At 40.9% G+C, this 16,041-nt stretch overlaps 1 pseudogene; it reads right to left on the reverse strand.

Moving 5' to 3' along the window:
• Positions 1-8,982: 8,982 nt before the first annotated feature.
• On the reverse strand, positions 8,983-10,968 carry LOC102956240 (annotated as a pseudogene).
• Between the last annotated feature and the right edge of the window lie 5,073 nt (positions 10,969-16,041).

Consider the following 16,041-nt stretch of genomic DNA (forward strand, 5'->3'; position numbering starts at 1 on the left):
TCTATAAGTTATGGAAATAAGGATGACTGTAGAGGATTTTTATATCAACAAAATAGTTGTTTGCATTGCCTTTTTTATAAAAAATCAGTTTTTCTGCTTACAAAAATGAGAACTACATGCTTATTTGAATTTAAATGTTACAGGAATTCAGAAATGTGAAAGCAAAAGTCCGTTGTATTCCAGAAACTATTGTTTCTAGTGTGGCATGCATCCCTACCAATTTTTTTTTCCCTTCAGCATATGTTACTGTTTAAAAACACCTCTGAACAGGAAGCAGGATGAAGCGGGGCCACTGATGGTGAAATGTTGGTCATGGGTAGACCCCCTAAGCAAGATGAGGAGGTGGAGTCTCTAAGATATGTCAGAGGCAGTTCATTTAGGTTCCAGGCATCACGAGAGACTGTTCTCTGCACCTTCTGAAATTCTGAGCAGTTTTCCCAGCACTTTAGAAATTACAGGTAGGGGCGCCTGGGTGGCTCAGTCGGTTAAGTGGCCGACTTCGGCTCAGGTCATGATCTCGCGGTCTGTGAGTTCGAGCCCCGCGTCGGGCTCTGTGCTGACAGCTCAGAGCCTGGAGCCTGTTTCAGAGTCTGTGTCTCCCTCTCTCTGACCCTCCCCCGTTCATGCTCTGTCTCTCTCTGTCTCAAAAATAAATAAACATTAAAAAAAAAAAAGAAAAGAAAAGAAAAGAAATTACGGGTAAAGGGCACCTGGCTGGCTCGGTCAGTAGAACACGTGGCTCTTGATCTTGGGATTGTGAGTTTGAGCCCCATGTTGGGTGCAGAGATTAAATAAGCTTAAAAAAAGAAATTGGGGGGTGAAAGCTCATCTGATTGTACTTTTCAAACCTCCATACTTATGTTTTGAATATAGGTATTTTTCTATTGGAGTTCTGTATGGATTACATAAAATTTAAAGAATGATTTAAGTTTTCAAAGCTTGTGCTTGGAAACAGTTTATTCATTTGAAAGCCTCTTGTTTTTATTTTTTGATCTCCTATGTGTTAATCAATTCAGAAATATTAGAAGGGTACTTTTGGGAACAGCATTACTTTTGCTGTCCTAGGCTTTCCAGCTTTTTCCCAAACATAGCTAGCTTTTTGAGGAGTTAAGATCAAATATAGTAGAAAGATAAGAAAGCAGCTGGAAGGGGAAGGTGGGGTATTCACAGAATAAATAAGTGAGCTACTACTGACCTTTCTAATGATTTCTGGGACAGAAAGAACACATAATTGAATAGAATATTTGACACAAAGTCATAAGAATGGTAAAGCATCAATGAGTCAAAATTTATGAAAAATCTGGAAAACATGAAAGAGGGTTTGAAAGTTAAATCTGAAGAAGAAACAAGTCCATTGCTTGTAGTATTAGTATATTGTTAATAACAAAACAACTCATCAATTTCATTTTTTTTTGAAATTGTATATTTGGAAAATGGTAAAACAAACATTGGACAGCAGAATTGAAGCATCATCCCCCCATCCTCCCAGTTCATATGTTGCAGCCTTAACCCCTAATGTGACAACTATATTTAGAAATAGGGCTTTTAAGGAGGTTAAGTGAGGCTGTTTAAGGAGGCTTTTAATAAAGGTTAAGAAAAGTCTTAAGGGTGGGACTTTAATCCAATAGGACTGGTATCCTTAGCAGAAGAGGGAGAGACACCAGAGATTTCTCCCTACACACAACAGAGGAAAAGCCACATGAGGACACTGAGAAGGCAGCTGTCTGCACCCCAAGGAGAGAGGCCTCATCAGACACCCAACTGTGCTGGCACTTTGATCTTGGACTTTAATCCTCCAGAACTGTGAGAAAATTCATTTGTTTTTGAAGTCACCCTGTGGTATTTTGTTATAGTAGTGTAAGCAGGCTGATACAAAGACTAAGGTGGATATAAAGATTTTTTTTGGTGGGCATCCTACTTCTTCAACTGATTTAAGAATTTTGCTTGGATAACAAATATCCAAGATATTTGGGGAAATTTCAGATGAGATCGTGGGAACATTGCCCATAATTGAGGAGGAATGATGGAGAACGGGAAGCTCTTGGATATTTGCAGGAGCCACTCCGGTACTACTTTTAAAAGGAAGAATATAAATATAGATTTACTTATTAAAATGTTACTATCACTTGAGTGTGCATGAATTTCAAAAAATCCATTAAGTAGGCTTGTTAAAAATAGGGCAATACAAGAGGTAGGATTTTTTTTTAATTTTACTTTTTATTTTTTTAAATTTACATCCAAATTAGCATATAGTGCAACAGTGATTTCAGGAGTAGATTCCTTAGTGTCCCTTACCCATTTAGCCCAACCCGCCTCCCACAACCCCTGCCGTAACCCTCAGTTTGTTCTCCATATTTATGAGTCTCTTCTGTTTTGTCCCCCTCCCTGTTTCTATATTATTTTTGTTTCCTTTCCCTTATGTTCATCTGTTTTCTCTCTTAAAGTCCTCATATGAGTGAAGTCATACGATTTTTGTCTTTCTCTCTAATTTCACTTAGCATAATACCCTCCAGTTCTATCCACGTAGTGGCAAATGGCAAGATTTCATTCTTTTTGATTGTGAGTAATACTCCATTGTTTATATATACCACCTCTTCTTTATCCATTCATCCATCGATGGACATTTGGGCTTTTTCCATACTTTGGCTATTGTTGATAGTGTTACTATAAACATTGGGGTGCATATGTCCCTTCGAAACAGCACACCTGTATCCCTTGGATAAATACCTAGAGTGCAGTTGCTGGGTCGTAGGGTAGTTCTATTTATAATTTTTTGAGGAACCTCCATACTATTTTCCAGAGTGGCTGCACCAGCTTGCATTCCCACCAGCAGTGCAAAAGAGATCCTCTTCCTCCGCATCCTCACCAACATCTGTTGTTGCCTGAGTTATTAATGTCAACCATTCTGACAGATGTGAGGTGGTATCTCATTGTGGTTTTGATTTGTATTTCCCTGATGATGAGTGATGTGGAGCATTTTTTCATGTATCAGCTGGCCATCTGGATGTCTTCTCTGGAGAAGTGTCTTCATGTCTTTTGCCCATTTCTTCACTGGATTATTTGTTTTCTTGGTGTTGAGTTTGATAAGTTCTTTATAGATTTTGGATACTAACCCTTTACTTGATACGTTGTTTGCAAATATCTTCTCCCATTCTGTCGATTGCCTTTTAGTTTTGCTGATTATTTCCTTTGCTGTGCAGAAGCATTTTATTTTGATGAGGTCCTAATAGTTCATTTTTGTTTTTGTTTCCCTTGCCTCCAGAGACGTGTTGAGTAAGAAGTTGCTGTGGCCAAGATCAAAGACATTTTTGCCTGCTTTCTCCTCAAGGATTTTGATGGCTTCCTGTCTTCATTTAGGTCTTCATCCATTTTGAGCTTATTTTTGTGTATGGTATAAGAAAGTGGTTCATTTTTCTGCATGTCGCTGTCCAGTTTTCCCAGCACCACTTGCTGCTGAAGAGACTGTCTCTTTATTCCACTGAATGCTCTTTGCTGCTTTGTCAAAGATTAGTTGGCCATACATTTGTGGGTCCATTTCTGGGTTCTGTTCCATTGATCTGAGTGTCTGTTTTTGTGCCAGTACCACACTGTCTTGATGATTACAGCTTTGGTAATACAGCTTGAGCTCCGAGATTGTGATGCCTCCTGCTTTGGTTTTCTTTTTCAAGATTGCTTTGGCTATTTGGAGTCTTTTCTGGTTCCATACAAATCTTAGGATTGTTTGTCCTAGCTCTGTGAAGAGTGCTGGTGTTATTTTGATAGGGATTCCGTTGAATATGTAGGTTGCTTTGGGTAGTATTGACATTTTACCAATATTTTGTTCTTCCTATCCAGGAATATTTTTCCTTTTTTGTGTGTGTTCTTCAATTTCTTTCATCAGCTTTCTATAGTTTTCAGTGTATAGATTTTTTACCTCTTTGGTTAGATTTGTTCCTAGGTATTTTATGGTTTTTGGTGCAACTGTAAATGGGATTGATTCCTTGATTTCTGTTTCTGTTGCTTCATTGTTGATGTATAGGAATGCAACCGATATCTGTGCATTGATTTTATATCCTACAACTTTGCTGAATTCATGAATCAGTTCTAGTTTTGGTGGAATCTTTTGGGTTTTCCATATAGAATATCATGTCATCTGCGAAGAGTGAAAGTTTGACCTCCTCCTGGCCGATTTGGATGCCTTTTATTTCTTTGTGTTTTCTGATTGCTGAGGCTAAGACTTCCAATACTATGTTGAATAACAGTGGCAAGAATGGACATCTCTGTCTTATTTCTGACCTTAGGGGGGAAAGCTCTCAGTTTTTCCCCGTTGAGGATAATATTAGCGTTGGGTCTTTCGTATATGGCTTTTATGATCTCGAGGTACAATCCTTCTATCCCAACTTTCTTGAGGGTTTTTATCAAGAAAGGATGTTGTATTTTGTCAAATGCTTTCTCTGCATGTATTGAGAGGATCATATGGTTCTTGTCTTGTCTTTTATTAATGTGATGAATCACATTGATTGTTTTGCAGATACTGAACCAGCATCCCAGGTATAAATTCCACTTGGTCATGGTGAATAATTTGTGGAATGGTAACTTTAGATAAAATTAGCCGTTGAGCAACCTAGTAGCCAATCATTGTCAAACAAGATTCAGGAGACTCAGGACTTTCATATCAACCCCAGTTTATTCAATGTTTTTGACAGTGACTTGATGATAAAAAAGGATCCTCTTAACAGATTTGTGAAATGACAGGAATCTGCAAGAGTGAAATACACAAATTTGTTCAACCGTTCAGCCATGGAAAGACATGGGTGGTTATTTCTGGTATTGGCTGTTATGAATAAAGCTGCTATGAACATCTGTATACATATTTTTGCATGAACAATATAGTGCAATTGCTGGGTTGTATGATAAATGCATGTTCAGTTTTATAAGAAACTCAACTGTTTTCTATAGTGGCCGTATCATTTTACACTCCCACCTGCACTGTATGAGTTTCTCCATATCCTGCCCATCATTTTTTATAATCAGGTTTTTTTTTAAATTTACTTTCTAGCCATTCTAGTAAGTGTGTAGTGATATCTAGTAAGATCAGTACTAATAGTGACATGATTTTTTTTTTTTTAACTTTTCAAAAGACTTTATTTACACAACTATAATTAAAAAAAATATTCTAAGAGAAAGGAAGGGGAAGTCTCCTCCCTTATTTTCTTTTTTTTATTTTTATTTATTTTTTTATTTTTTTTTATTTTTTAATATATGAAATTTACTGTCAAATTGGTTTCCATACAACACCCAGTGCTCATCCCAAAAGGTGCCCTCCTCAATACCCATCACCCACCCTGCCCTCCCTCCCACCCTGCCCTCCCTCCCACCCCCCATCAACCCTCAGTTTGTTCTCAGTTTTTAACAGTCTCTTATGCTTTGGCTCTCTCCCACTCTAACCTCTTTTTTTTTTTTTTCTTTTCTTTCCTTCCCCTCCCCCATGGGTTTCTGTTATGTTTCTCAGGATCCACATAAGAGTGAAACCATATGGTATCTGTCTTTCTCTGTATGGCTTATTTCACTTAGCATCACACTCTCCAGTTCCATCCATGTTGCTACAAAAGGCCATATTTCATTTTTTCTCATTGCCACGTAGTATTCCATTGTGTATATAAACCACAATTTCTTTATCCATTCATCAGTTGATGGACATTTAGGCTCTTTCCATAATTTGGCTATTGTTGAGAGTGCCGCTATAAACATTGGGGTACAGGTGCCCCTATGCATCAGTACTCCTGTATCCCTTGGATAAATTCCTAGCAGTGCTATTGCTGGGTCATAGGGTAGGTCTATTTTTAATTTTCTGAGGAACCTCCACACTGCTTTCCAGAGCGGCTGCACCAATTTGCATTCCCACCAACAGTGCAAGAGGGTTCCCGTTTCTCCACATCCTCTCCAGCATCTATAGTCTCCTGATTTCTTCATTTTGGCCACTCTGACTGGCGTGAGGTGGTATCTGAGTATGGTTTTGATTTGTATTTCCCTGATAAGGAGCGACGTTGAGCATCTTTTCATGTGCCTGTTGGCCATCCGGATGTCTTCTTTAGAGAAGTGTCTATTCATGTTTTCTGCCCATTTCTTCACTGGGTTATTTGTTTTTCGGGTGTGGAGTTTGATGAGCTCTTTATAGATTTTGGATACTAGCCCTTTGTCCGATGTGTCATTTGCAAATATCTTTTCCCATTCCGTTGGCTGCCTTTTAGTTTTGTTGGTTGTTTCCTTTGCTGTGCAGAAGCTTTTTATCTTCATAAGGTCCCAGTAATTCACTTTTGCTTTTAATTCCCTTGCCTTTGGGGATGTGCCGAGTAAGAGATTGCTACGGCTGAGGTCAGAGAGGTCTTTTCCTGCTTTCTCCTCTAAGGTTTTGATGGTTTCCTGTCTCACATTCAGGTCCTTTATCCATTTTGAGTTTATTTTTGTGAATGGTGTGAGAAAGTGGTCTAGTTTCAGCCTTCTGCATGTTGCTGTCCAGTTCTCCCAGCACCATTTGTTAAAGAGACTGTCTTTTTTCCATTGGATGTTCTTTCCTGCTTTGTCAAAGATGAGTTGGCCATACGTTTGTGGGTCTAGTTCTGGGGTTTCTATTCTATTCCATTGGTCTATGTGTCTGTTTTTATGCCAATACCATGCTGTCTTGATGATGACAGCTTTGTAGTAGAGGCTAAATTCTGGGATTGTGATGCCTCCTGCTTTGGTCTTCTTCTTCAAAATTACTTTGGCTATTCGGGGCCTTTTGTGGTTCCATATGAATTTTAGGATTGCTTGTTCTAGTTTCGAGAAGAATGCTGGTGCAATTTTGATTGGGATTGCATTGAATGTGTAGATAGCTTTGGGTAGTATTGACATTTTGACAATATTTATTCTTCCAATCCATGAGCATGGAATGTCTTTCCATTTCTTTATATCTTCTTCAATTACCTGCATAAGCTTTCTATAGTTTTCAGCATACAGATCTTTTACATCTTTGGTTAGATTTATTCCTAGGTATTTTATGCTTCTTGGTGCAATTGTGAATGGGATCAGTTTCTTCATTTGTCTTTCTGTTGCTTCATTGTTAGTGTATAAGAATGCAACTGATTTCTGCACATTGATTTTGTATCCTGCAACTTTGCTGAATTCATGTATCAGTTCTAGCAGACTTTTGGTGGAGTCTATCGGATTTTCCATGTATAATATCATAATAGTGACATGATTTTTGAAAGCATAATTATCAACATTTCAGTGAACAAATATTCTCCCAATGGCTAATGCATGATGATGTTACAAAATCATGAGTATTTTGGTTTTAAAATATGTCCGCAAATTCTTTGATACCTCTCCTTTGAAAAGATGGAAGCTAATTCCCTTCCCCTTGAATGTGGACTCTATTCAGTGAATCTGTCAGTGAACAGAACCTAGCAGAAGTGGTGGTGTGTGACTTTAGTGTATAAAAGACATTGTGGCCCTGCCTTGTGCTTTCTTGGATCCCTTACTCTGGGGGAGGTCAGCTGCCATGTCTTGAGGACTCTCAAGACTCATATGGGGAACAAAATCCTGACAACAGCCACACGAATGGGGTTAGAAGCCGATCTTCTGTCTTCAGTCACACCTTCAGATGATGGCAGCCCTGGTCAACATCATAACTGCAACTCATGAGAGGCCTTGAATGAAAATCCTGATGCTTGCCCTATCCTGATGCACAGAAAATGTTAAAAAAAAAAATGTGAGTTTAAGCCATTAAGTTTTGGGGGTAATTTGTATTGGAACAATAGGTAACAAGTAAGATACATTCAAAGCTCAAGAAAGACTAGTGCATTTTAATGCAACAGAGTACAAAAAATGTATTGATAACAGTTTTAGATACCACATTGCAACTAACCTTAAGAAACTACCACTTGTTGAATACTTGTGTAATATTAAAGAATATCTACAATGATCTGAAAAGGCCATTAATATACTCTTCCCTTCTCCAACTACCTACCTATATGAGGCCAGATTTCCCCCACATACTTCAATGAAAACAAGATAGCCCAACACATAGAGTACAGAAGCAGATATGAGAATTCAGCCGTCTTCTGTGAAGTCAGACATTAGATTTGCAAAATATAAAAATGCCATTTTACTGAAGTTTTGGAAGACAGTTATTTGTTACTTATGGATGTTCTTTACATGAACATGTAATGTTTTTTTTATTTTTAAATGTCTAAATTTTTTTCAGTTTTGACTTTTAACAGTAAATATTGATACAACCCATAAACAGAAGCTCATTGAGGTCCTCAATAATTTTTACAGTGAAAAGATGTCCTGAGGCCCAAAACTTAGAGAACTGCTCTACCACCTAGAGGCATGAGGATGTATGTAAAGGAAAGCAATTAGAATTGGACTGGAAATCATGTTGTATGTGGATTAGCCAAAGAATTTGAAGGTGCTTGGCCTAGAAAAGATTTAGGACCTAACGGCTATCTTCTAAAAGCAGAACATTGGGGCACCTGGGTGGCGCCATCGGTTGAGCATCTGACTTAGCTCAGGTCATGATCTTACTGCTCGTGGAGTTCGAGCCCTGTGTCAGACTCTGTGCTGACAGCTCAGAACCTGGAGTCTGCTTCAAATTCTGTCTCTGTCTCTCTGCCCCTCCCTCTCCCCTGCTCGCTCTCTCTCTCAAATATAAAGTAAAACGTTAAAAAAAAATTTAAAAGAAGAGTACTGATCCATTTTAAAAACCAAAAGGAATTTTAAAAATTCAAAGAAGAAAGTGAAAGTCACATGAAAACCTGCCAACCAGTGACAGCCACTATAAAAACATTGGTACCTGTCGTTCTAGACATCTGTCATAAAGTCTAAAAAAGAATAAAAAAACAAAAACCAAAAGAACTGAGAGAAAAGCCTGTATGCTGTGCTTAGGTTTTAGAAACTGTCAGAAACACTTTTTCAGCCACCGCAGGAGGAAAACAAGTCCGTAAAGCTACTTATCTTAAACACCAGGGGTTACTTGAGCTCTGGTGGCTCTGGAAAACACCTGCCCATAGAAGAAAGAAGAAAACAAAGCACCTGATGAACTTACTCCGGGCCCACTAACAGCCAGGGGCAGTCAGGGCAGGGGACCCACCTCACATCTCATCAAGGGGTTCAGTTGGAGGCTGCATTCCTTTTCTCCTCTGCTGACTTTTAGTTTACGGGTTCCTGGTAGGCGTGCCCTTCAGGGCCCCACTGACAGCCTGGCGGTCACCAGGGCTGCTCTTCCACTGCAGCCCTGCGTCTGTCTAAACATACACTTTGCCCAGCTTTTCGGCGTCTACTCATCGTTCCCTTTCCTGCTCAGTGCCTCGTCCCCTCAGTCACCGCTTTCAAAGCAACAAATTCATCATGGAACGAAGTGACAGCAAATGTCAGGCTCTCTTCTCTGGGCTTCCCTGCTCTCCAAGATCATGGCTTCTCAGGTTCCAGCTGCCGTGGTGGCTCTCCAAGCACCTTCGTGAAAGGTATAAAACGGGCGTTTACAAAGTAATGAAAACAAAGGTCCTAGGTGGTTTTTTTTTTTATAACCGTTGTGCATGTTTTAGTGTTTCCAGTTTCCAGATGAACCAAAAATAGTTGAGGAACCATAAGAAAATCTTTAATGATTTTTTGAGTTCCTATTCAGACAATACCATGCATGACTTGATCTCCCGTGTAAAACCCAGGGACCATGTGGCCGGCTATGTCGCCATCCCTGAACAGCACGGCCAGTGTACACTCATTGTCCTCTGCCTCCTCAGAGCACACACGACTCAGCTGTGTGACATTCTAGAAGTGGCACACATGTTTCAGAAACAGCCTAGCTGCCTGGCCGTGCGGTAGCTCTTTTATCCCCCACATGCAAAAAATAGTCAAGGGGGTTCCCCATCCACCCAGGATCTGTAGAGTTTCCTTTTTTAAATTTGCTCTTACTTAATATTACACACAACTGAGGAGCTGCTAGGTCCAGCTATCACACAGTATGTCATATTAATAAAAGCAATACACACACAGACATTATTTTATCTAAACACACTATAAAACCAAGTGAATTCTAGGGCATGCCTTGCCCCCAGTATTTTATTTTTAAAATACTATTGGATATGCATAGCAGTTGTGGTTTTTTGTTTGTTTTTCTTTTTTTTTTTTTTTTTTTTTCTTTTTTTGACAGATCCTGCCGCGGGTTTATTTGTAAAAGTAGCACAGGCGGCTGATAGAAGGCCAGGCATCACACCAGTCCTGCCACCCTGGCAGACAGAAGGCTCTACACCGGAGCCTCTGTGGGGGCCCAGGCACTTTGGGGAACCTGAGCCGCAGCAGGGGCTGGAGCCGGAGTTTCAGCTGCAGCCTGGGCCTTGGTTTGAGCCTAGGCCTTGGCCTTTGGCCGGCAGAGTCTGAGATCTTGGCAGTGCAGGCACAAGCACGTTTCCCAAGCTTGGGGTGAGCGATGTAGGCAAGTCGATTGATTGAGCTTGCAGCTGCCACTGTTTGGGATCTTGGGCTCGACAAGGGCCTTGATAGCCTTGGTACGTGCACTCATGAACTCGGCGTTGTTGGCCTGCATCTTCTTCAGGCCCTTCTTGTCGTGCTTCCAGGCAAAGTGTATTCCTCAGGAACTTGGGGTCTACCCCCTTAAGATATTTCATACCTTTGGGTTTTTTCAATTGTTTTTTCACATTTATTTATTTTTGAGAGGGGTGGGGAGAGGCAGAGAGAGGGAGACAGAGGATCCAAAACAGGCTCTGTGCTGTGAACGCAGAGCCCAACGTGGGGCTCCAACTCCCACACCACGAGATCATGACCTGAGCTGAAATCAAGAGTCAGCCGATTAACCGACTGAATCACCCAGGTGCCCCCAAGAGAGATTCATACCTTTGTGACCATCGTTTCTTGATGCCATTTCTGTGCCATTTTTGTGACTGGTTGTGCCTGGTGTGTTTCTTGGACTTGTCCATGCCTGCACCAAAGCCCAAGGCTCCCATTAGCAGTTTTAATATAGGAGTGTTTCAACTCAAATGTTAGCTTGAAGAGATCAGATATTGTTTTGTGCAAAGCTTTTAAATCACAAAAAAATAGTTATGAAATGGCAATAACATATCAGTCTTTTCTCATTACCTTTAAATTGTTTCATATTACTCTAAAATACTGCATATAGTAGCCTGCTTGCTTCTTTCCCTCGTGTTTATATTGTACTTATTATCATGTGTTCTTTCCGAAGTCAACTGCCCTCTTCGCCTGTCTGAACCCTGACCACTGTCAGCCTCTGCATTCTCCAACTAGCCCCTTTCTGTGTTTGACCACACTGGTCTTTGAAGCAGGGCTGGGCCAACAAGCCCCTCTAGCCCTTCTTAGCTCTAGTACAATATTACATTCCTTAGATTCTTAGGTATCATGCATGCTGCATTGTAATGCACTTTTTTGGAGCCGGGGTAGTAAATGCTTGATACATCCATGTTCTCCACAGAATTTAAGAAAAAGCTGATGCAAAATGGGAGCTTTAGAAACATGTGTTGATTAAATAATCCATAAGGGGGGAAAAAGAGTTCATGTGTAGCTTTGACTTTCACAACTAAATAAACAGTGGTTCCCGCGTTTGTCTGTGAACAGGTGAAGATCTGGATGCAAATTATCCCTTGAGGGGGTTTACTAAGAATAGTAACATTCCCGAGCTGGTGTGGGGGGTGGGAGGTGGAGGGGCTACCACAATAGGACCTGAGAATCCAAATTTTTAAGAAACAGCACAACTAACCTTGAAATGCAATGAAAAAAAAAAAAAAAAACCTCCTTGCTAGTTGCTCACCCAAGGTGTATTTACATTTCCTTTACTAAAAACTTATTTTCTACAGGGCATAATGTACCCAGCTACAAACTACATTTCCCAGACTCCCTTGCATCTAGAGTGGCTATCAGACAACCATGACCAATAGGATGTAAGCAGAGGTCAGTGGGTGTGATCCTCCGGGAAAACTCTTCAAAGATGATCGAACTCAGCCAACACTGGCTCTTTGCTTTTCACATTTCCCCTTCTTCCTGCCTGGGGACTGCAGACCCTGTGTTAGAGGTAAGCATCCATCCTGCAGCCATCACATGATGAGCATGAGGACAAAAGCCACACAGTGAGAGCATGAATAGCTAAGTGGAGAGAAAGAAGGAACGTAGATCTCCAAAGCATCTTGGAACCTTAGTACTGGGCCTGGATGGCTTACTTCTAGATTTCTTTTACCTTTAGAAAATCAGTGCTATTTGGGTAAGCTACTATAAGTTGGGTTTTCTGTTACTTGCAGGCAAATGGCAAATGCAATTCCAACTGATACAAACACTGTATATTCAGAACATTAAGACCCTATGTAGGGACCTGTGTGAAAGAATAACCTGGAGTCCATTACACAAGCTGTAATTCACAAAAACCTGGAAGAGCTGAAAGATAAATAAACACACAGTCTCTTCTGTCAACAACAACACAAAGCAATTAAGAGCTCCAGAAAAACAAACAAAAAACCGTATGACAAAGTCAGCTTTTGTTGAAGCAAACAAAAACGTGCCATGAGTTTTCGAGCAAATGGTGGAGAATTTTGACCTTGATATTTGGGATACTCTTTTTAAGAGGTCAAGTTTAGGGAACCAAAATTACATTTACTTTTTTTATAGACCCAATAATTCCACAGGGTTCTATGGTGAATATCATGATATTTAAAAAAATAATGATAGTATTTTAAAACGATTACTTTTCAACATTTAGATATAATCCATAGACAAGGCATTGAATTTATATTTATAGAATGTAAATGCCCTAAACTTAAGTTTGGACTAGTGAGTGGGAAGCAGAGAAGAGGGGTTGGTACAGGTGCCCTCATCTCTGCATATGATGTAGTATAGAGTCACTGGAAACTTGCTAACACTGGTGGATTGAAAACGGAGGCCTAGATATATGAAGTTATGTGAGTAAATACTAGAAGAATTAAAAATGATATAAGCAACAAAAATTGAGAAGTATTGGGGAAGAGAACAGATCAATGTGCTAAATTCCTCATCTTTTCATAGCAGAGCAACATGTACTACCTGAAGCTCATAAAACAAGGTAAATGTACGAGAGGTAATAGTGTTATCGTCAGAGCTAAAAGAGACGTTGGTAACAGTGGCTTCCTCTGGGTTGAGGCCTTGAGGATTTGGGGGAGGTGGGAGAAGAGAGATTTTTTGCACTTCATATCTTTCTGTACTAAAATTATATTGACCTCCACGTGTACATTCTTTTCATAATTACAATATAGCATGTTTTTGTTTATTTTTAAAAACTTTTGATTCTGACAACCACCTGGTTTGTGGAGTCATTGAACTAGACCATCTTGGGAAATACCTTTGAACTCAAACACCCTTGTGAACTTTTACTCCAATACAGTCATGGGAAGGGATGAGCAAAGAGGCCTCTTTCCATGGGGCTCAATGTAAAACACAGGCATTTAGAAAACTTTTGCTCTAATTATCTTCCCAAAAAACCCTAAATGCAGTTAAAAGAACAATGTTTTGAGATTGTTTAATGAATCATTAAAAAACTAAAACTTTTTATTCCTAATAAAAGTAAAATTCAAATGTAAAACATTTGGATTATTTTGATTTGTATATAAACTTTTATTTTTCTCTGAAAATCAAATCTAGAGCTGACAGAAAGTGTGGCAGCAATAAAAATACACCAAAAAGAGGTATATGGCTTTGCACTCTTTTGTCGATTTAATGTTTAAAGAGCAGAAATAAGAACTATGAACATAAATAATTGGACTGAAGAAGGAAACATCTGCATAAATAACAAAGGAAGTCCACAGAAAGAACCTGCTGGTAAACAAAGTAATTTATCAGGCTGGATGGGGATACAATGGAAAGAAAATTGTCACCTAATTCTAATTCTGGTCTGTCATTTATGGTGATTCCCAAACTGGTATCAGGTGCTTACACATTTGAGTCCTGGTAACATTTGCAAACTGAAAATTCTAGAAATGAATACTGATCCATTTTTAAGGCCTATTTTCAGAGTCTTGATGTTTACCAAGGAAAAGATAATTTTTTAAATCTGGGAAGAACAGGGAATTCTATATGGGCGTGGGGCCAACAATCAAACTGTCTTTAATGCTCAACTATACAGAAACAAGGACGTTTGTGACTGAAAGAAATGGACCACGGAGAGGCCAAGATTTGGTTTGCCCAAGGTGGTTCCAGATCCTCTGGATTCTGTGTGGCCTGCGGTGGCTCCCTAGATTCTCAGCATTTCCTGGGCCACGGCCACTGTCAGGACCACTGTGTTTGGGGACCTCTAACCCATAGCCAGGCAGATCTCAATGCTGCTTGCAGACCCAAGGCGAGGCGCACAAAAATTAAGCCTGGCTCTGTCAGAAGCAAAACTTTGCCACAGTTGTTGGAATCTCTCTGGAAAGAGGAATAAGATGCCCAGTGTTGAAAGGAAGTAACAGAAGTTTTCTGAGCGACCCTCCAACACACCGTGCGATTGCCTCCCTGCTCTTGGCCAACATTCCTGTGGGGCTCATGCTCCAAGTATGCCCCTTCATAGGGAAGGTTGGCATAGTGAAATTTGGGGGCCTCCCCAGTCTCCAAACTTTGCTTATTCTCACTTGATGGCCTACCAGCGTTTGGGCATGGGGATGGTAAGAGGGTGAGAAGCGTCCAGGATGACTCCAGCTTCTTGATTTGTGCAAATGGATGGGTGGAGGTGCCATTTACAGGGATATAGGACCCTGGGAGAGGACCCTGGTGGCAGAGGTCAGGAGTGTTGTTTTCGAGATGCTGGTTCCCAGATGCTCTGAGGCACCCTAGTGGAGGTGACTGGATGTAAGCGCTGAGAGACAGCAGCACAAAGACACAGCCCTGCTCTCGTGGATCTCGCTGTACAACGGGAACAGACTTAGTCAAATAACTACTGAGATAAATATCAACAAAGTTTCATGAGAATGAGGGAGTGATTAAAAGGTACTGAGTACTTCTGGGAAATCCATAAAATGAAAGGTTTTCATGAACATAGTGCCATGGAGCTCCCTGAGGACCTTGATGGGCGCTGCCTTGTTTACAGTGATGGGGCAGCAGCTGGGCTCGAGTGGAGAAGTGGAGGCAGAACATGACAACTCTTTGGAGAAGTGTGCTGTGACACAGAGGGAGGGGGTCTTATCTGGAGACAGAAGTGTTTCAGGAAAAGTTTTCATTTGTTTTCAGCTCGTTTGTTTTGTTTTTAAGAAGAGAGCAGCAAATTGAAAGACCATTTCTAGGAGCCAGGGTGTGAGAAGAGGTGTGACAATCAACACTTTAAGTTTTCTGAGAAAGTGAGAAATGGGATCCAAAGAAGTCCTTGGGCAGGACCGGTGTTTTTCTAACCTCATGGAGGATCGGAAGGGTGGAGGGGGCAGCAACGGTGGAGTGGACCCACTTTTCTCCATAAACAGAGGCAAGGGGTCTGCATAGGGCTGCAGGCAGGCTGAGGGGAGTGGAGAAGGCTTGGCAATATCTTTGCAGGGAAGGAGGGAGGAGAGGGCAGGGGGGAGAGCCAGGCAGGGCTGTGGGCCAGAAGCATTCCTGCTGGTGCCTGCTTCCAGGTCTTGCGGTTCCTCCTCCGGCAGTGGCAGGTACAGAGCAAGCAGGTGGAGTTCATCCAGGCTGAGGATCTGTCAGACAAGTGTGACAAGGACAGAGGAGCAAGGACGTTAAGGGTAATGGCAAAATTAGTACTGGAATGGAGGAAAATGGAATTGCAGCTGGATGAGGAGGGAAGGGAAGGAGAGGGCAACACTGGGCAGAAAAGGTAGAACATACGAGGGTCACAGGGGAGCAGCTGGAGGGATGGGTCATCCACAGGTAATGCTGATAGGTGATAGCAGGTAAGGGGTGGAAGGATCCTGGTTAGTGGATCACACAGACAAGGACAGATGTGGCCAATGGCAGGAGCCTTACTGAAGCACGTTTTCCCTCTTCTCTTCCCCTTCCTTCCTTCCTTCCTTCCTCTGTGTGTGTGTGTGTGTGTGTGTGTGTGTGTGTGTGTGTGTGTTC

This window comes from Panthera tigris, chromosome D3, assembly GCF_018350195.1.
Source record: "Panthera tigris isolate Pti1 chromosome D3, P.tigris_Pti1_mat1.1, whole genome shotgun sequence".
Lineage (NCBI taxonomy): Eukaryota > Metazoa > Chordata > Mammalia > Carnivora > Felidae > Panthera > Panthera tigris.